This window comes from Delphinapterus leucas, chromosome 10, assembly GCF_059928025.1.
Source record: "Delphinapterus leucas isolate spDelLeu-1000000601 "Yukka" chromosome 10, BTC_Dleu_Yukka2, whole genome shotgun sequence".
NCBI classification, from domain to species: Eukaryota; Metazoa; Chordata; class Mammalia; order Artiodactyla; family Monodontidae; genus Delphinapterus; species Delphinapterus leucas.
In genome coordinates, this window is record NC_143138.1 from 50,275,784 (window position 1) to 50,294,117 (window position 18,334).

Sequence of the window (18,334 nt, forward strand, 5' to 3'; positions counted from 1 at the left end):
CTGGAACAGGAAAGACCTGGCAAAGGCCAAAAGCTGTAGAAGAGCATGGTGTATTCTGATGGCTTAAAAGTTCAGTGCTTGCGTGTATGAAAACAGGAAGCGATATAACCTGAAATGCAAGCTCAAGTCTTATTTGGAAGGTTTTTTTGTAAAAGCTTGAGTAAAGAAACTATTACAAAGGCAGTGGGGACCAAAGAGATTTATAGGTAGAGGAAAATAATGTGGTCAGAGCTATCTTTTGGAAAGTCAGTTCTAGCAAAAGAATTGGGGATGAGAGAAGATGACAGCTAGATGCAGGAGCACAGGAGGATGGATCCTTTCCCTTGCATTCATCTCCTGGCAACAGAAAACATGGCTGAACAGAGATGTAAGCTGTGTTTCTCCACAACATAAGGCGAAGGCTGAAGGAAGATGGGAACCCAGAGACAATATGGAGACTCCATCATTAGGAACCTGTCCTTGGCTTGTGACTCTTATCTTCAAGCCTTTCGCCTGTGGTTGCAGACCTTCCCCCTTCCACTTTGCGTTCCATATTTGCATTTCAGACAGGAAGAATGACAGGGCTGAAGGGCAAAGGATAAGTGACAGCTGAGTGTGTCTTTGTTCAAGAGCTTTCCCTTATGTGTCATTGGCCCCAGACTGTAACACAGTCATGGGTGCAGGATACTCAGGTGAGGCTGGAAATTGTAGTTCTATAGCTAGGCACATCGCCAGCCATTGATAAATAGAGTGCTGGTAGGAAGAGAATTCTTTCAGAGTGGATATTACAGTTGTCTCTGTGAGGGTTTTTTTTAAAAAATATGTTCTCTTTATACCCACTTTGTTGAGACCTTTTTTTTTTTTTATCATAAGCGGATGTTGAATTTTGTCAAAAGCTTTTTCTGCATTTATTGAGATGGTCATATGATTTTTATTTTTCAATTTGTTAATGTAGTATATCACATAGATTGATTTGCAGATTTGACCATTGTGTATTATTATTTTAATGTATTGTTGAATTTGGTTTCTAATCTCAATATTTTGTTGAGGAATTTTGCATCATATTCATCAGTGATATTGGCCTTTATTTTTCTTTTTCTGTGATGTCTTTGTCTATTTTTTTTTTAAGATTTTTTTTTTGAATGTGGACCATTTTTAAAGTCTTTATTGAATTTGTTACAATATTGCTTCTGCTTTATATTTCGATTTTTTGGCCCCGAGGCATGTGGGATCTTAGCTCCCTGATCAGGGACTGAACCTGCAACCCCCCGCATTGGAAGGTGAAGTCTTAGCCACTGGACCTCCAAGGAAGTCCCCTTTGTCTAGTTTTGATATTAGGGTTGTTGCTGGCCTCATAGAATAAGTTCAGAAGCATTCATTCCTCTTCAGTTTTTTGAAATAATTTGAGAAGGATGGGTGAGGAGCTTTGGGAATAGAAAAGGTTAAGTGGAGACATTTTATGGGTGAGAATCCAGAAGACCCAGGTACTAATAAGATGAGGCAGGCTGGGGACCGGAAGGCATCAAGGAAGATGCTGTAGTTTCTGACTTTGGCAACTGGGTCAGTAATAATGGTTTTAACTGAGATGGGGAGAATAAAGAAAGATTAGTTTTATGGACAAAGTAATACATGTGATTCAGATATAGTGAGTTGGATATAGCACTAGGACATCTTGTGAAAAATTTGGTAAGTTGCTGTAAACGGACCTAAAGTTCAGGAGATGATGAGATGGGTGTCAGGTCATCTAAACCACAGCAGCTGACTAAATCACCTAAGCAGACTGAATGGGATGGCAGATAGTACAAGACCAAGGAGAGGAACTCTTTAAGGGCTAGCAGAAAAAGTCAGGGAAACAGACAGGGTGTAGTGCCATAAAAGCAAAGAACAGCATTTCTAAAAAGAGATGCTCAGCAGTGTTGAGTACCTTGAAGATGCCAGACTGCAAAGAAGATATTGGGTCGGCAATTAGGTCATTATTAGTGTTCAACAAATGTTGAAAAAATAAGTATATTAATACAACACTTCTTAACTTTGTATATAGGTTAATTTCATATTCTTTCAGGGACTAGCTGTGTTTAGGGAAGAAATCACACAGAAGTCAAGGCAGATCCAAAATGGTGTTAGGGGATAGGAAACATCAAGGAAATATGGGCACCTTCCACAAGTTAAGTTCAAGTGAAAACATTTAATTTTATACTTTATTTCTTTCTTAAATCCTACGTGCCCCAGTTTTTTTTCTAAACACCCATTTTTTTAGTTTATTTTTTTATTGAAGTATAGTGATTTACAATGTGTTAATTACTGCTGTACAGTCATATATATATACATACGTATATATACTTTCTTTTTCATATTCTTTTCCATTATGGTTTTTCACAGGGTATTGAATATAGTTCCCTGTGCTATACAGTAGGACCTTGTTGTTATCCATTCTATGTATACCAGTTTGCCTTTGCTAATCCCAAACTCCCAATCCATCCCTCTCCCACCCCCCCTTCCTTAGCAACCACCAGTCTATTCTCTATGTCCCTGATTATGTTTCTGTTTTATCGATAGGTTCATTTGTGTCATATTTTAGATTCCACATATAAATTATATTGTATGGTATTTGTCTTTATCTTTCTGACTTACTTCACTTAGTATGATAATCTCTAGGTCCATCCATGTTTCTGCAAATGGCATGATTTCATTCTTTTTATGGCTGAGTAATACTCTATTGTATATATGTACCACATCTTCTTTATTCCTTCATCTGTCAATGGACATTTAGGTTGTTCCCATGTTTTGGCTGTTGTGAATAGCACTGCTGTGAGCATTGGGGTGCATGTATCTTTTTTAATTAGAGTTTTGTCCAGGAGTGGGATTGCTGGGTCATATGGTAATTGTATTTTTAGTTTTCTGAGGAAGCTCCATACTGTTTTCCACAGTGGCTGCACCAACTTACATTCCCACCAACAGTGCAGGAGGGTTCCCTTTTCTCCACACCCTCTTCAGCATTTGTTATTTGTAGACTTTTTAATGATGGGCATTCTGATTGGCATGAGGTGGAACCTCATTGTAGTTTTGATTTGCATTTCCCTAATAATTAGCAATGTTGAACATCTTTTCATGTGCCTATCGGCCATCTGTATTTCTTCTTTGGAGAAATGTCTTTTTAGGTCTTCTGCCCATTCATTTGACTGGGTTTTTTTGTTGTTGTTGTTGAGTTGAATGAGCTGCTAAACACCCATTTTTGCAGCTTTTGAAAGCTGTGACTTGTAGAGCGTTTGGGGTAACTAAAAGGGCAGAAAGCAAGCGTGTTGTGCATAAATCAAAATAACTTGCAATGCTTACATTTTTAAATAGTGCTTGCCTCTTATCTCTTTCTGAATGCAGGGCTCTTAATCCATGCATCCACGGTGTATGCTGAGTGACCATCCTGTGTCTGCCTGCACCAACATTATGGGTGACTCAGTCAGACTCATTGTAGATCATTTCTGAGAAATACTAGACACATGTCTACTTTTCTTATGTGGACTCACAGCCACTTAGAAATGAGTCCTTCTTTGAATTTTAAAGACAGAACAACCATTGTCTTATGAGTTATCATATCATGGTATTGGGCACCATCTCATGCATCTCCTGGCTATCAAACTGCTATATGCATTTCTTGTTTTAGGCTATAAAGTAGCCACCTCCATGCATGGACACATGCAAGTAGTGAAAATACCTCAGGAAAAATACAGAAAGATTCTATTATTAATAATGTGTATGACCTCTTCCATCGCAAGAGAAGGCCATGATTTTTTTTTTTTTTTTTTTTTTTTTGCGGTACGCGGGCCTCTCACTGTTGTGGCCTCTCCCGTTGCGGAGCACAGGCTCCGGACGTGCAGGCTCAGTGGCCATGGCTCACGGGTCCAGCCGCTCCGTGGCATGTGGGATCTTTCCGGACCGGGGCACGAACCCGTGTCCCCTGCATCGGCAGGCGGACTCTCAACCACTGCGCCACCAGGGAAGCCTGAGAAGGCCATGATTAAAGATGTATCCTTTAACAGAGATGAGTATGAAAACATTTATAGTTTTCAGGGGCAACTCTCTTTTCACCTTAGCAGGATATGTCTAAAGTTTAAGTGACCATTTTCATCTCATGAACACACTTCATACCACTTGGTTTGTTCATCTTTCAAAATCAGTAAGAGTTTGTAAGCTCATTCACAGTTCGTAATTCGCTGAAGGCAGGGGTCCACTTATACACTGTGTGTTACAAGGTGGAAAAGATGACATTTTAATTTGGTGTCTCAACGAATAAAGTATTCAGTTCTTCCTTAAGGAATTTATTATGATATTTACAAACACACAAACCAAACAGAGAATGTTAGGGGTACCTAACCTATGTGAGCAAGGTTGATGGGGGACTGGGGTAGAGAGGTGGGAATGGAGAGGTTGCCTTACATACGCCTTACCTATATTTCTATGTTCCCTAAATAATAGCCTAAACTGGCAGTGTTGTAGGGAAATTGCCATAGCTTTTATCGATAGTTGCAAAGTACATCAGTACAACTCTTCTAGAAAGCAATTTGTCCATAAGTTTCAGGCCCTTATGTATATTACCTCAGCATTTATACTACTGGGAACTAATCTTGGGACAGAAATTAATCCAAGAGAAGAAGAAAGTCACCTGAAAACTAAAAATGAGAAATTATGAAAGCTGAATAAGGCAAGGGCTTTGAGAATGGAGAAGATGTAAGAGATTCAGGAAGTGTTAGAAGGTCAGTTTGACCTAGTCGGGTGATGGAGGGGATGAGTGGAGGGTAGGAAGGTGAAGAAGAAGAGAGAGCCTAGAATGACCTTGGAGGTTTCAGACTCGGTCAGCTGTCTTAGCTCACTCACTTAGAAACAAAATACAAAAGCAGAAAAACATACTAGAAGGGTTACCCAGGGTTTGCATTGAGTACTGTTGCATTTGAAAGGTCTGTGTGACAAAGATGCTGAGTAGACATAAACAAACAAACAAACAAACAAACAAAAAACAGGTCTGGGATTAGAAGATATCCAGGCTAGAGACATAGATTTGGAAGTCATAAGTGGTCATTGGGAAGCAACCCGACAAAGAAGTAAAAATATATTTAGAGTGGGATACTAATACATAGTAATCATTGTGAGGACTGTGTTGCATCTTGGGAAAATTCTCATAACATTAAGTAAAAAATGAGAGTGAAATACATCACTGCCATGATTATAGTTTATATTCATAAGGACAAGGACTAAATGGAGATAAAAAATGAAAATATTGTAATTTGAATGGGTGGTAGGATGATGAAAATGCTTTCTTTCATTTGCTGTTAATACTATTTTTACTATATTTGTGCAACAAGAGTAACTTGAGAGCATTCATACATTTAACCTGCACGTTGCTGTAGAGTTATGAAGTTGAGGAGTGTTCTTAGAAACTAGTGATTTTTAAAGCTTTGTATTTAATGAAGTAAAAGTTTAGATGGACAGACAGAGCATATCTGAAACAAATAGAAATGGAACACCATTACTTGAAGCTTTGCAGAGAATCTGTACGCCTTTTTCTTCCCAGCTTCCCGTCCCAAGTACTTCCCTTATCCCTTAGGTGAGGACCACAGTTGGAAAACCACTCAGTCTATGCTTTTCTCCTCAGATGACGGTGTGAAACTCAGAGGTCAACCAACAGAACTCAAATCAAATCAGTTGAACTGTGAGGCTGGCTGTTTTTTGGCCCTTTGGTTTCTATCTGAAAATTTCCTCCTTTGCCTTCACACTTTCTGTCAGCTAGATCAGTTAGGATGGGTTTATGGGGTAGATTTTACTGCTGCAATCCCAAACTTGGACCTAATTTATCCCCCCAAATGCTATCAAACTGCTGTATTGTTATTACAATGGAAGTTTTACAATGCATTCTAAGGTATGGTTTTGTTGTTGTTGTTGCTCTTGTTGTTTGTTGTTTTTTTGTGTATTTGATGATAACTTTTTCTGTGATTTATTGAGTGAATGGCCAAAAGTTTGACCCTTCTGTTCTTTTTTTTTTAATTGAAGTGTAGTTGATTTACAATGTTGTGTTAATTTCTGCTGTATAGCAGAGTGATTCAGTTATACACATATACATTATTTTTTATATTCTTTTCTCTTATGGTTTATCACAGGATATTGAATATAGTCCCCTGTGCTGTACAGTAGTGGGACCTTGTTAGTTATCCATTCTATACATAATAGTTTGTATCTGCTCATCCCAAACTCCCAATTCATCCCTCCTTCCCCACCCCTCCTCCTTGGCAACAAGTCTGTCCTCTGGTTGTGGGTCCATTTCTGTTTCATAGATGGGTTCATTTGTTTGACCCTTCTGTTCTAATCAGAGTTGCCAGATAAAATATAGCAGCTCCAGCTAAATTTGAATTTCAAATAACCAACAAATACATTTTAATATAAATATGTTTAGTATATGCATTTTTTAGTATATGCATTTTTAGTATATGTCCCATATAATTTTTCACTCTTTATCTGAAATTCAAATTGAATTGGACATCATGGTGTTTTCTTTGCTAAATCTGGCAGCTTAGTCTCAATATTAAGAAGGTACTTTCATTCTAATGTGGAGACCTAGTGGCAACAGCCACTGGCCAGATGTGACACCTGAGCACTTGAAATGTGGCTCGTCCACATTGAGATATGCTGTGAGTGTAAAATACACACTAGGTTGTGAAGACCTAGCATTAAAAAAGAATGAAAGTACTTCATTAATAATTTCAATATTGATTTAATGTGGAGATGATACCACTTCGGATAGGTTGGGTTCAATAAAATATATTAAAATTAATTTCACCAGTTTCTTTTACTTTTATTAATGTGGCTACTAGAAAGTTTACAGTTACACTTGTGACATACATTAGATTTCAGTTGGGCAGTACTGATTTTCTAGGCCTGGAGGAAATTCTGGTTTTTAGCTGTTTTGCAGAAGGCATTTCCAAGAAGCCAAATAAATACTATCAGCAGAGTAGGCTGAATGAAAGTAGTACAAGATTTATGCAAAACACACCTAGCCAAAGTCAAGTGAGAAAAATGAGAATATATCTTCATGTTGGTGAAAGTAGTTGGATTTGATAAACAGTTCATATCAGTGGATGCATAGGTACTCTGCACAAATTAATAGAAAGGGTGTTATCCTTTATTGCTGTTTCTCAGCAAAACACTGGAAGTGCTGATTTCTCTGTAACTTCAATGATACAATGCAGTCTTTCCCCAGGGAGTTCACTATAACTCATTGGTGTTTAATTCTATCCAGTGAAGTTAGAGACTCATAACACAGACATCAAAATTTGGAAGGAATCACAAGGTATTACCTACTGAGGTCAAGGTTCATGTCAAAACTAATATTAACTGTTCCATCTGCCTGTAACGTACTTTGCAGAGAGCCCCTGGGTCAGTCCTTACTGTGTTAGGTCTCTGCTAAAATGTCATCTGTTCAAGAAGGCCTCCCGTGACAGTATTATCTGAGATGGAGATGTACCCTTTCACTTTCTCGTGCTTACACACTTTATTTTGTTTGTAACACTGGGATTCTATTTTATTTCATCCCATCCCTCATAGTACTGAAGATTTTAAATTGCTTTAAGTAGTGTATATTACTTTCTGTCCTCCCAACTAGCATAAAGCTTCATGATGGCAAAATTGTTTACTGCAGTATCCGTAGAACCTAGAATAGTGCCTGGGTCATAAGTAGGGGGGCTGTGATCCTGTGGCTTTCTGATATTTCCTAGTACGTCTATTTCTTCTTGTTCCTTGTTATTTAATAACTTGTTGATATGTCAAAAACCAAGTTTGAATTGGTCTTCCGCACTTTGGAAGTCAGCAAAACCGCTCCTGGATCTCTGCTCCCTCACTTCCTCCTATGGGGCTCCTACACTGAGTCAGGCACATAATAGCTGCCAAGAATACAGTAGAATTCGTGGAGCCAGAGCTCCACCCCTCAGCAAGCTTGCTTCCTGGGAACAATCTCAATCTCAATGGTTTTAAGCTTCCTTTTTGAACTGAAGTGCCAGAAAATTGAGTTCATGATGTATCGATCTATGCTGACAAATTTGTTTGCTAATTTTTAATGGAATCAACAAAATATGGGTCACTTACTTTGCACGGGCGTGGCCAGTTCTCAGCTCTTCATGTGGATGAACTCAGTTATCCTCACTGTAACACCAGTGCTATTCTTACCCTCATTTTTTTCAGATGAGGACACTGAGGCGAGGAAAGGCTCCAGGTTGTTTTAACAACCCAATACCTAAGGTCGATGCAGCTAACCGAAATAAAACTACTGTTTACCTCTCCCGTGAAGTTTAAGATCCCAAGTTGTTTCTTCTGGTTTGGGCACGATGTTAGTTTGGAATGCTCTTCATCTCCATCTTAGCGTAACCCAGTCTTACCCATTTTACAAGACTAAGCATACTGTAAAATCTGGGCCAGTCAGGAAAACGGCCATGGCTCTAGGCTGTTCAGAAAGAGGGATTGTTTGCATAGAGATGGAAGAGCCAAGAAGCTGAACACAGCCTACGGGGGAACCCAGAGGTGAGGACAGCAGGGAACTGCCAGCACATCCAGGTCTGGAGGGAGAGAGGGGGAAGCTGGTGTTACCATAACCAGAAATCGGGCCATCCAGTGAAAACTAGGACCACAGAAGGGCTACCTGGTGGGAGCTGAGCCAGGAGGAGACACAGTAGCAGAAATACATTGTATTCTCCTCTGCTGCCTCTTCTTCTGCCAGGGCCTCCCATTGGCCAAGCCTACCAGAACATAGTTGGCAAAGGAGCCTGGGAAGTGTAGTTTCTAAGGATACAGAGCAGAAGGATAATCTGCCGGCCGACAGGCAATTGACCCGGACACCTTAGGTGTCCTCTGACGTCAGAGCTCCCACGGCCCAATAAGGTAATAAGGTAATAAACCTTTCCTCTTTTGTGGTAGAGGCATAATAGATGTTAGCTTAGTACGGCACTGTTGTACTATCTATTATGTATTATTACGTACAGCACTGTTGTTAAGTGCTGTTCACACAGCAGCTCCGCTCTACCCTCAGAAGAGCCCTATAGAGTAAGCAGACCATTATCCCCCTTTTCCAGATGGGGAAACTGAGGCACAGTAACTCCCCAGCATTGCATAGTAAGTGACAGAACCTGGATTCCACACCAGGCTGTCCAGCTTCAATGTGCATTCTCTTAACACCGCACTCCTCTGCCTCTCAAGGTTCCTGCTGTTCTAGTTCCTGAGCATCTAGTGCAGGGCTCTGCCTGAAGCAGGGACTCATTAAATACTCATTTGAAAAATAATTTCCTGATTTTACTACTACATAGTAATCACTTAGATTCTTAACTTTTATAATCACATGGGTTGGTTTGTTTTTCAAATTGTTATTTCCTTTGTTTTTTACATTTCAGTAGTCTCATCTCCCATAGTCTAACTGTCCTGTGCTTTTTCATCTCCACAACTGCATGTTATTTTCTGGAAAGCAAATTTCTGGGGTCAGATATCCAGAGATATCTTCTTTAGAGTTCTCCAGTGTTATAAACCATGTTCTTGGGAACATAATCAGTTTGATTCCTGGAAAGTGAACTCTGATGAGGCAGAATTCTTACAACAGCTGCTTTCTATTTATCAGTCTGCCATTGCTGACTTACTGTACTTAAGAAGCTTCACATACATGATCGTCTTTAATGCACATGGCAACCCTGTGAGCATTCTGATAAAATTTTCCAGTGCCTTTATTTTGCATCCTTATTTGTTACCTATTCTTTTTCCACTATAATCATGTCCAGTTTCAATATGAGGACATTTCAAGATGAGGAAACTCAGACTCATGGGTCACACCCAGTTAGCAGCAGAAAGGGGATTTGAACCGTATCCGTCCAGTACAGAGCTAAAGGTTTCAGTGATGACACACAATCCTATACAAAATGAAAGCGCACAGAGATGAAGGGGTTGAAGGATATGCAGATGCTCCTTCTGATGCCTGAGGAATGTGGATGCACCTTTAGAAAGCACATGCTGTACACCGATTTCATAAAACATTTAGGCCTGGAAAAGATGGCCTTTACTTTTTTTTTAAGGGAATTTCTTTTTCACTTTTAAAAAACAATTTTAGCTTAAAAAAAAATTTGGGGGGGGGCTTCCCTGGTGGCACAGTGGTTGAGAAGACTCTGCCGATGCAGGGGATACGGGTTCGTGCCCCGGTCTGGGAAGATCCCACATGCCGCGGAGTGGCTGGGCCTGTGAGCCATGACCGCTGAGCCTGCGCGTCCGGAGCCTGTGCTCCGCAACGGGAGAGGCCACAACGGTAAGAGGCCCGCGTACCACAAAAAAAAAAAAAAAAATTTTTTTTGGCCGTGCAGTGTGTCATGCAGGATCTTAGTTCCCCAACCAGGGATTGAACCTGTGACCCCTGTGGTGGAAGCGCAGAGTCTTAACCACTGGACCACCAGGGAAGGCCCAGCCTTTACTTCTTAACAATGACCTCTTGTGACCACCAGCCACAGAAGAAAGTACCTGAAGAATGGATTTCTTTTAGTGAGCAAAACCTAAATAAGCATCTGTTTTAATAATTGGCAGGTCCTTTAATTGAGGCATTCACATCCTTGTCTTTCTTCTGGCCTTTCTTCCAGTTGGATTTCTGTGTATGACTATTATGGGGAACTGTGACTTTAAAATATATATTTTAAAAAGCCCACAGTTAGCCTGTGAGCACATTTTTATTCTGACTCTGGCTGCAGGAACTGAGTTTGACTAGGTTCTGAATCCAAAGAAAATCCAGAGAGGCATTCCTAAACTTGGACCTTTTGTCCAGGCTCACTTCCTGTTGACCCCGTGACAGCCCTTCCGCTGGCCCGTGGTCAAGCTGTCCGCACAGAATAGGGAGCAGTGTTCTCCAGGGCAGCAAGATCATCCAGCTGATAAAAAGGAGCATGAGATGCAACCAAAATGCCAATTCTCTTTCCTTTCTGGGTTTGCTTGAGTCCAAAGGTCAAAAGGAAGACAGAGCAGTGCAGTGTGTTGGTTGGTAATTCCACGCTCATGAGGGTTCAGTAATGCAATCCGTTCCCATGCCCATCTCCTCAAGGAGTCCTTCAATCTCCCATCTTCATCCCCTAAACACCGGCTTGTATGAACATGCTATTAGCTGGCAGGGTCCAGTTTCAATATTAGCAGTTCCATTCAGTTTCAAGGTCCTCACAGTTGTCTACGCTGCGTATGAATCTGACACTGCTGCCAATTTTCTTTGAGGGCATTTTAGTATCATCTCAGTGCTCATGTTATTATCTCTGGAAGTGTTGTTTTTCAGCTATTTTCTGCCTCTAGAAAGACAGAGTCGTTTAGCTATTTTATCAGTGAAATTTGAGCATGTAGTGTCGCTAACACTTGACTTGAGATTTTCTTGATTTCTTTTATGTCACTACCTGACCAAGGAAACACAGTAGTTTCAGTGAGAAGGCACCTTAAGTATCATCTGTTCTCCAGTGACTCAATGTGTGTCCACACAGAAGCAGCATGAGCATCTCCCGGGGCTTGGTAGCAATATTCAATCTTAGCATCACCCCAGATCTGCTGCCCAGAATCTGCATTTTCTCAAGACCCCCCAGTGCTTCCTATGCAAATTAAAGTTTGAAAATCTTTAAAGTTTGGCCCAGATCCACACTTCAAACGCATCTTGTAAGCAGTCCTGTGAGGGGTTTTCCAGTCTCTTTTGATCACTTCCAATAATAGGGATGTCACTTTTGCAAGAATTATTGGAGAGCTGAACTCTGCCTCCTTGTGATTTCCACACTTAGACCTTATTTCTTCTCTTTAGAGCAAACAGAATAGGTCTAATCTAACCTTTCAAATAGTTGAAGATAACTAACCTGTTTCTCATCCCTTTTCTTTGTCTCTCTTTCTCTGTCTCTCATCCTCTCTCTTTTATTGGTTTCTACCCACTTGTTCTATATCCCTCCCCTCTTATCTCTTTTCATGCTAAGTAGATTTTCTACTGTTCCTTACCTTGCCTGCTTTCCACATTTGTCAACCATAATTATTACTGTTTCACTAATGGACTCTGGATGTCCAGTTTCTCTGAAGATAATGTTGTGTAAAATGGGATATAATATATATAACATTCCATGAGATGTATCAGTAAGTATATTTATTGTATGTGTTTGTAGAGAAGTACAGGGTTTTTTTTTTTTTTTTTTTGGACTGTGGAACAAAGACAAAGATGCAACTGCTGACTCTGAACTGTTCCTAGCACCGTCCTGGAGGCTACCTGGCCACCATGTCCAGGGGGATCCAGAGAGTGGCATTATTGTTCCACACAGTCATCAGTAGGTGGAGTAAAAAAAAGGGGGCTCAGTGGGTGTGAGGAGTATCAGCATTCTCTGTGTCTGTGAGCCTGCTTTTGTTTTGTTTGTTTCTTTGTTTTGTTAGATTCCACATGCAAGTGAGATCTTACGTATTTGTCTTTCTCTTTCTGACTTACTTCACTTAGCATAATATCCTCAAGGACCGTTCATGTTGTCACAAACGGCAATATCTCATTTTTATGGCTGAGTAATATTCCTTTGTGTGTATATACCACGTCTTCTTTATCCATTCATCTATCAGTGGACACTTAGGTTGCTTCCAGATCTTGGCTGTTGTAAGTAACGTTACAATGAACATCAGTCTGCATATATCTTTTCTAATTCGTGTTTTTATTTTATTCAGGTACATATCAGAAGTGATTTTGTTGGATCCTTTGTAGTTTAATTTTTAATTTTTTAAGGAAGCTCCATACTGTTTTCCATAGTAGATGCACCAATTTGCAATCGCACAAGCAATGCAGGAGGGTTCCCTTTTCTCTGAATCCTCACCCACATGTTATTTTTTATTGTTTTGATAATAGCCATTCTGACAGGTGTGAGGTTGTAACTCTTTGTGGATTTAATTTATATTACCCTGATGATTAGTGATGTTGAGCATCTTTTTAGGTGCCTGGTAGCCATCTGTATGTCTGTTTTGGAAAAATGTCTATTCAGGCCCTCTCCCTATTTTTTTAATCAAGTTGTTTGTTTTTTCAGTGTTGAGTTTTATGAATTCTTTGTATATTTTGGATATTATCCCCTTATCAGATATATCATTTGAAAATATCTTCTCCCATTCAGTAGGAGGCCTTTATGTATTGCTGCTAGTTTTGTTCACAGTGCAAAAGCTTTTTAGTCTGATGTAGTCCCATTTGATTATTTTTGCCTCTGTTTCCTTTACCTGAGAAGACAGATCTAAAAAAATATTGCTGAGACCAGTGTCAAAGCACATACTGTCTATGTTTGATGTATGGTTTCAAGATTACATTTAAGTCTTTAATCCATTTTGAGTTTATTTTTGTATATGGTGTGAGAAAGTTCTCCAGTTTGATTCTTTTGCATATAGCTGTCCAGTTTTCCCAAAAGCATTTATTGAAGAAGCTGTCTTTTCCCCACTGTATACTCTCGCCTCCTTTGTCATTGATCATAGGTGCATGGGTTTATTTCTGGGCTCTCTATTCTGTTCTATTGATCTATATGTCTATTTTTGTGCCAGTACCTTACTGTTGTTATTACTGTAGCTTTGTTATATAGTTTGAAATCAGGGCATATCATACCTCCAGACTTGTTCTTCTTTCTCAAGGTTGCTTTGTCTGTACAGGGTCTTTGTGTTTCTGTACAAACTTTAGAATTATTTGTTCTAGTTCTGTGAAAAATGTCTTTGGTATTTTAATGAGGATTGCATTGAATCTGTGGATTGCCTTGGGTAGTATGGTCATTTTAACAATATTAATTCTTCCATGATCTTGATATATAATTCCATGATAATACATGAGCACGATAGATATTTCCATTTGTTTGTGTCACTTCCAGTTTCTGTCATCAATTTCTTATAGTTTTCAGAGTACAAGTCTTTTACCTCTTTGGTTAGATTTATTCCTAGGTGTTTAATGCTTCTTGATGCAGTTGTAAATGGGACTGTTTTCTTCATTTCTCTTTCTGATAGTTCATTGTTAGCATACAGAAACAGAACAGATTTATATATGGGTTAATTTTTCATCCTGCAATTTACTGAAATTATTTACTATTCCTAATAGTTTTTGGTGTTTCCTTTAGGATTTTCTATATACAGTATCATGTCATCTGCAAACAGTAACTTCTTCCTTTTCAATTTGGATTCCTTTTATTTCTTTTTCTTGTCTGATTGCTGTGGTTAGGACTTCCAGTATTATGTTCAATAAAGGTAGCAAGAGTAGTCATCCTTGTCTTGTTCCTGATCTCAGAAGAAATTATTTCAGCTTTTCACTGTTGAGTGTGGTGTTACCTGTGGGCTTTTTGTATATGGGCTTTATTATGTTGAGGTATATTCCTATGTACCCATTTTGTAAAGGGTTTTAAATCATAGATGGATGTTGACTTTTGTCAAAAGCTTTTCCTGTATCTATTGAGATGATAATGTGATTTCTATTCCTCAATTTGTTAATGTAATATATTACATTGATTGATTTACAGATATTGAAACATCCATGCATCCCTGGGATAAATCCCAGTTGATCATGGTGTATGATCCTTTTAATGTATTGTTGAATTTGGTTTGCTAATATTTCATTGAGAATTTTTGCATCTACGTTCCTCAGTGATATTGGCCTGTAATTTGTATGTGTGTGGAGGGTGGGTGGTGGGTGGGTGTGGGTGTGGTGTCTTTGCCTGGTTTTGGTATCAAAATAATGCTGACTTTGTAGAATGAGTTTGGAAGCATTCCTTCCTATTCAATTTTTTGGAATAGTTTGAGTAGTATAGGTGTTAACTGTTTAAATATTTGGTAGAATCCACCTGTGAAGCTAGCCAGTCCTGGACTTTTGTGTGTTGGGAGTTTTTGATTACTGATTCAATTTCATTTGTAGTAATTGGTCTGTTCATATTTTCTGTTTCTACCTGATTCAGTCTTGAGAGATTGTACATTCCTAAGAATTTATCCATTTCTTCTAGGTTTTCTGTTTTATTGGACTACTATTTTTGTGGAACTCAAAGTTTAAATTTTAAGAATTTAACAAAATGAAAGTTAAACCTTAATCACCATCCCACTAAGAGATGAACGCTGAGTATTTTGTGTCCATTATCTGGGGAATGTGTTCCATTCTCTTGCTACTCAAAGTGTGGTCTAAAAACCAGCAGCCATGGCATCATCCTGGGGCTTGCCAGAAATGCAAAATCTTAGTACCAAACTAAAGCTCCGGAATCAGAATCTGCATTTTAACCAGGTCCCTATATGATGCACATGCACGTTAAAATTTGAGAAGCACTAGTCTGTTCTAATGCTTTATCAGACAGGCTTCAACTATGGGCTCTACCTGGATTGTTTTCGTTTGTTTGTTTAAAACTACAGACTGCATGGTGACACCACTCACCTTTATGCTTGTACAAAGGGATACGTCTTTTGTTCCTCATTTGTTCTCTTTTCCACTTCATTTAGGACATAATGTAATTTGAAAAGAAAACCTGTGATGTCTCTTGGAGCTGAATTTTCTTTACCAGGATATTTATAGAATAAGGGATGCCAGTGTTCCATGCATCCTCTGTTTCAGCTTCTGATGTTTTTGTTGTTAATAAGTGTCCTTCCCTTGGTGTTTGAGCATCTCAAGTGTTCTTGCTGAGGCAGCAAGGAAAAAGCAGTTCTGTGCTTGTGCAGGATGTCATCCTGGTAATGAATATGATGCTAAGTCTCTGTGCCTCTCAGCATTTATCAAATTTGGACACAAACTTTAGGAACTAAAATAGAACTTGGACCACTAGAGTCTGAACTCAGCCCGGTGAGCTCATTGGGGGACCATTGTAAACTGTCTCTGGTCACGTAGCAATTCCCTACTATTTTTCCTCTTTTTCTATTGCTTGTCCATTCTTGTAGAAGCTTGGTCCACAGACTATTTTGGTCTCCAATCTGTTTACTATATTCCTTGGAATAGCAGAAAGAGTACCATTCTGAGTCTCAGTAGGCCTGCCGGTACTGTGCCTGCTAATATTGCAGGCTTTCAATAAACGTTAGATCATTTCCCTCTTTCTCTTATTATTAATAGTTAGATATAGGACTTTGAGGTACTACTTAGCTCTTTCAGCTTGCATTTTCCTCATCTACAAAATAAGATTAGACTGAAAGACCATCTCTATACAGAAAATTCATGCTTTTCAGGCTGATCCATCCTGAGAGAAGCATCGCTTGGGCTCCGGCTTTGATGGAGGTGCCTTAGTGCCATTCTTCATCCAGGGAAGCTGAGGGTAGGGGGTCCAGGCTCCCTGTTTCTGGCACTGGGTCCCCTGTACCTACTGTATGTACTATATTGCTTCATACAGTTTTTATTGAGAAAAATTTCGAAGCTCTTAAAAAATGAGTGTGATCCTGTAAGAAATAAAAATAATTGATAGTGCGCAGCACATCAGTGTCACTCTAATGGGAAGTAATAAAGTGCATTTTGTCTTTGACCTTCTAGATTTCACATTGTGCCATGACAAAAACCAGAGAAGCATGGCTCCTAAAAATATTTTGTGTGAATTAAGTCACTGGTTACCTATACAAGTTTACTCTCCGGATTTGGGGACTTCTATTTAGATTTTATTTTTAAAGTTACTACCTTGAAGGCTTCTGATGACTTTTCTCTCAGGTGCCTTTGTCTGATTTTGAGTTTTTAAATGGTTGTATTTTATGCCAGTCAATCATGAAGTCACCCCATGCTGGAAACATTTAGGCCCATGTGGTTGGATGAGATATCCTCATGCCAGTATCATTTTATGCAGTTTTTTTTAAAAACTACTATCATCTATTAAATACCCCTTTTGGAGCTTCTACTTTTGCTCAGTTCTCACTATGGAGATTAAAAAAGTCTGTTTCTAATCTATTCATTCTGTCGAGCATTCTATGTCCTGTGATTAAAACCCCAAGCAAGTATTTACCAAGGGTTTCTTGATAAACATTATGGGTCATTCTTTAGGTCTCTCATATGTGCTATACTTTCATGTTTTTATTTTTTATTGGTGGGGATGTCAATGGAAGAGCAGTTAACTCCAGTTCTTAAATTAAGAAGAGACCGGGCCACTGTCCTTGGACCTTGGAGTTTTGTTTCCTATCTTACCATGATATGATCCATCTTCACATAATATCACCTGTCAACTGTAGACGCAGCACATGTTGCCCTGTCTGGGAACAAAGGTCATTGTCCATCCACACCCTTAGCAAGCTTTTACCTGCCAGCACATTCTACTTTTTAATTTTTATTTTACATTGAAGTATAGTTGATTTACAATGTTGTGTTAGTTTCAGGTGTACAGCAAAGTGATTCAGTTATACATATATGTATATCTATTCTTTTTTCAAATTCTTTTCCCATTTAGGTTTATTACAGAATATTGAGTAGAGTTCCCTGTACTACACAGTAGGACCTTGTTGATTATCTGTTTTATATATAGTAGTGTGTATCTGTTAATCCCAAACTCCTAATTTATCCTTCTCACCCACCTTTCCCCTTTGGTAACCATAAGTGTGTTTTCTAAGTCTGTGAGTATGTTTCTGTTTTGTAAATAAGTTCATTTGTATCAATTTTTAGATTCCACATATAAGTGATACATGATATTTGTCTTTTTCTCTCTGACTTACTTCATTTAGTATGATAATCTCTAGATCTGTCCATGTTGCTGCCAATGGCATTATTTCATTCTTTTTTATGGCCGAGTAATATTCCATTGTATATGTGTACCACATCTTCTTTATCCATTCATCTGTTGATGGGCATTTAGGTTGCTTCCATGTCTTGGCTATTGTAAATAGTAGCACATTCTACTTTTGAACCCAACTGATTATCTTTAAACAAGAAATCTAAAGTTTCTGCAGACAGAAAGGAAAGTCTGGCTGGATCCCTGTGTCTCACAAAGTGGGCAACTAAGAAGTGGCTCAGTGAAACAAGGCCACGAGTTCACCTCCTTTTATGAAATATCTCATTTTGTAATTACATATAAGTTCATACTCCATAATAGGGAAAAAACAATGTAAATGTTGTCTTTCTTATAGACATGTCATAGGTGGGAGATGACCCACATCTGTTCAATGTGAGAACATGTTTTCTAAAGATTCTGTGCATCTTGAATTAGCATTAAGAGATTTTAGATGACTAATTTCAGTTTTATAGATTTTGCTGGAATGAGTTTAACCTCTTGGATCATGAAGATATTTAGCACTGGGAATTTAGAAGAATTTATTTCAAATCTTCTAGGTGGTGACAAATTAATTATACTTTAAACAAGACTTGATTATCCATCACCCTTTGAGTATGGTTCCAGGGCTTTTAGCAGTACAGTTG

General features: G+C 38.8%; 1 protein-coding gene and 1 pseudogene across 9 annotated transcripts in view; both read left to right on the forward strand.

Annotated features, from left to right (window-relative positions):
* Positions 1-10,854, forward strand: part of LOC149748233 (DNA primase large subunit pseudogene) — a 91,877-nt pseudogene extending 81,023 nt beyond the window's left edge. Inside the window, exon 2 of the transcript XR_016394667.1 lies at positions 1-10,854. This exon is cut by the window's left edge and continues 26,684 nt beyond it. The product of XR_016394667.1 is annotated as a DNA primase large subunit pseudogene (transcript).
* RBMS3 (RNA binding motif single stranded interacting protein 3) overlaps positions 1-18,334 on the forward strand; it is a 716,964-nt gene that overhangs the window by 261,675 nt on the left and 436,955 nt on the right. The gene's annotated exons all lie outside the window — the stretch shown is intronic.